Source organism: the organism of the source record quoted next, unplaced genomic scaffold (assembly GCF_019419815.1).
Source record: "Pyrus x bretschneideri cultivar Hongxiangsu unplaced genomic scaffold, Pyrus_bretschneideri_v1 Contig6, whole genome shotgun sequence".
NCBI lineage: Eukaryota > Viridiplantae > Streptophyta > Magnoliopsida > Rosales > Rosaceae > Pyrus > Pyrus x bretschneideri.
Window position 1 is genome coordinate 4,655,569 of NW_025999798.1, and position 3,833 is coordinate 4,659,401.

Consider the following 3,833-nt stretch of genomic DNA (forward strand, 5'->3'; position numbering starts at 1 on the left):
AAAAAAACACATAATTGTGTTGGAATACATAAATTGCATAATAAAATGACATATAGATTATAAAGTATTAGAGCATATTGAAAACATGGGGAACAAGCATATAATGAGCGTTCATCCAAGTATTCAACAAGTCTTTTACATTTTATTGAAAAAATAAAATGTAAAATGAAATTTATCGATTTTTTGTCTAAGTGGGAGTCGCGAGCCTAGGTGGACGCTTAAGCGGGTCTAGGCGGCCTTTTTCAAATGTCTAAGTGGGAGTTGCCAGCCTCTTATTGCCTGGGCGGGGATTTTTAGAACAGTGCCAATAGGGATGATTTGCAGAATCTAGGATGCATCATCGTGTTTAATTATTAAAAAACTTCATCCCTGGTCGGCCGCCACTTTCTCTTATTGGTGTGAAGTAGTGGGTAAGGTGGCATTTTCGCGTTGGCCGCCTTGCCATTAGCGGAAGCAAAAGATGCTCTCAAGACCATAATATGCTATTAGTCCCTAATTTATCCAGGCTGGTTGTTGGGTGGATGCTAGGAAAATACTTTGATAATGTTAAAAGCAGCAATAGTTAGCTAGGCATTCCACTTTGGTTGCCTTTTTTTAGGGTTTGTTTATTCTTTCGATCCTCCCAGAAGGGTCTGCTAGTACTGGGGAGAGCCTGTTGCAAAGACTCCCTACTTTTTGTGCATGTGTGTTTTTTGCTTTAAAATAGGGTCCTCTTTGGTCGATCCCCGTTGGTTGAACACCAATTGGTGGTCTCTGTCTGAGATTTAATTCTTTTTAAACACTCCTTATAGGCCATTATAATGGCTCTTTTTCACCAATAAGGAGATATTAGGTTGCAAAAGTTGATTTGTTTAGCATCTGCCTTTCATGCTTTGTGCAAAGTAGAGTCCTCATGATCTTTAATAATTTCAAAGTTTAATGAGACTTTGCAGGAGGACAGGCGCCATGCTTCTTCCTTCAGCGTTGTGGGATTTCAATTTGGTTTACTTTATGGTCATTTGCTTTGCCTCCTTTATAGTTTATAGTTTGATGTGCAGCATTGGTGATAGGCTCCAATGATATCGGGTGCTTTAGGATTGAGAGCAACCTCCAAATTGATTGATAGATCAAGTATTGGATGCTTGCGTCGGCTACATCCTCTCGAAAACTGGTTTGGTTAGTACATGTTTGTATATTATTTTGATAGCAAATGCATTATATTCTCTCTGTTTTTGGTTGGCAAAGGGAGGGCAAAGTTTTTGGCTTTGGATATTAAAGTCTAATGATGGTTTTACTTTGTTAATTAGTTTAATTAGTATGTGGTTTCGTGGGGTCCGCTACGTATGACGGAACTAGAGTGTGTGACGGAGTCATAGTTGATATTATACTTGACAGTGGATCTTTGCGTATTAGCCATCTTGCTGGATAGGTTGGTTATTATATTTGGATTTGGAAGCCTTTATATTGCGCATTGATGAACTTGGGGAATTAAAGGGAGGGAGGGATGGATATCTCTTGTAGTCTTTTCTGTCTACTGTGTGTCTCTTTCAACAAAATGATCTATGAAAACTTGCTTTTTCTGCACCTGTATTTTACGGGAACGGGAACTATCATGCTTGTACCCAATGGTTTGGCTGCAGTGGAATTGAAATTGCATCAATTTGTTGCGAGAATATGCAAACTTTTTAATCGCACGTACTTTTTTGCGTGGGTTTTGAGACTTGATCTGAATCACTGATCATACGAGCTGTTCCTCTAAGGGCGAGATTTATAGATTAATAGTCTTTACATCGTAATATGTTTTGGAGAAACAATGTTAGATGCTTGATTGTCAAAAGATAAATAGCGACATGATCATGGTTTGGATAATTGGATTGGTCATCCGGCAGGCCTTTAAGGGAGGAGGAACCTCTTTTTTTTTTTTTTTTTTAAATAATAAAAATGAGATTAGTTGTGGAGCGCACATCACATCGAACTTTAATGACCTGAACTGTTTATTTTTCAAGTTGCACCTCAAAGATCATTCTTCAAAATATTAGCTAAATTGGAAATATTCGAGGCATACAATGAAGTTTAAAAAAATTGACGAACAAAGTGTTGAAAGAGAAACCTTGAAATTTTTATCGTGATTATTAAATAGGTAAATGATTTTTTATTGAATTGATTTTTACAAGGATGATCGAGACTTACAATGCATGTAGTTCAGATCATTGAAGTTCCATGTGAAATGAGTTCCATAACCAATTTTCATTTTTTGAATAAAATAAAAATTTATTCCTTTAAAGGGCCTGAGGTCATCCTTATCAGGTTAAATGCTGGGCTCATATCAAGAAGGGGTTGAAATTCTACTTGAATTACCAATCCAGGTCCCTACCATCTTTCACTGCCCACAATTTTACTTTTGGCCCAGAACATAGTTTTGGTATCAACTAGGGTCTTGTGCTGCTATGGTGGGATATAGGAGAGAGAATTTGGCAGAGCTGCCCCTCTTATCGAATGGGATTAAAATAAAAATACTTCGCAAGAGGGGTCATCTCCCAGTTCTGAAAATTCCTAGCTAGAGCCGTCTAGGTCTCACTTAGGCAGTAGACGGTTGGGTACTGTGTTAATTAATCTATAAGTGTTTGAAATTTAAGAATTGATGTTTAGACATGCTAAACACCTGTCTAGGTTGCAACTCTCAATTAAATAGAAAATAGATCTTGATTTTAATTTTTCAATAAATTGGAAGAAACGTATTGAATACTTGGATGAACACTCAATATTTGTTTGCTCCCATTATTTCAATATGTTCCAATTCTAATACTTTATTATATGTTATTTTATTTTACAATTTACGTATCTGAATACAATTATATATTTTTTTAAGTATAACTAGATATTTATTGATATATTCTCTATTAAATTATCACAAAAATTGTCTAAACCCCTCTTATGTCCCACCTAGCTACCGAGGCGCCAGCATCTTTTAGAATTTTTATGGAGTTTTATGTCAAGAAATGCACGGAAACGAGTCGGTGGTGGCACGTGCACTGAGACGTAGAGAAACATAAGGCCTCTGTGTTCCGCAAATATGTTGGCCGATTTGGAGTCCAGGTGTAAAACTTCAGATATGGTCTCAGAATCCGCCGGAAAAACAAGGGTACTTTGGAGGTTTCCTAACTATTCTAATCTGAACTGGCAGATTTAACGTATTACGAAAAGCAGATCATGGGCTGAGGCTCACCAAACAACGTTAAAGAAACCCAGATTTATAAAATTATTGTGTTTTTTGTATAATTAAAAATGTATTTTGTGTAGGCGAAAAATGTAGCGGCGAACCTCCCGAGTCCCAGCGGGCAAGCACACAACCACAAACACAGCCGTCGAATCAAGGGTTGAAATTTGAAGCGACTGATTTAATTTAATTTAGTTGGGTTTAAGTTTAAACAAATCAGAACAAATTGTTACCCACGAATTTGTTTGAGATTGTGGATGATAGTTGTATAATTAGACATGTTGGAGTTGATGCGTTCCAGCTGCTTTTGCCTACTCTATGGACTTTGGCTTTCATTTTCACATGGTAAATGAGTTCAACAATATTTTCCAATCTGACAACCGGCTGTTTCTTGGTGTGCATCGGTTTCACGACAAATTTTCTGTCTGACCGTGACATCACATGTTGCTAGTATTTGCGAAAATCGAAGGAGGCCATTGGGAGAACCTTGTTTGGTAAAAAGCCTCCAAACGAGGAAAAAAAGTACCACTTTCCTAACAACTACAAAATTTAGTTGATCATATGAGGTGTTTGCCGATTTCTCACAACAAGGGAGAAAATTGGCGAATTATAAAAGTTTAAGGACGATAATTGGCTA

The 3,833-nt window shown here is 37.1% G+C and overlaps 1 long non-coding RNA gene across 1 annotated transcript; it reads left to right on the forward strand.

The window, feature by feature from the left end:
* Positions 1–380: 380 nt before the first annotated feature.
* LOC125471573 lies at positions 381–3,537 on the forward strand. Its single transcript, XR_007253703.1, has 2 exons — positions 381–1,155; positions 2,927–3,537. It is a non-coding gene; the product is annotated as an uncharacterized LOC125471573 (long non-coding RNA).
* The last annotated feature ends 296 nt before the right edge of the window (positions 3,538–3,833 follow it).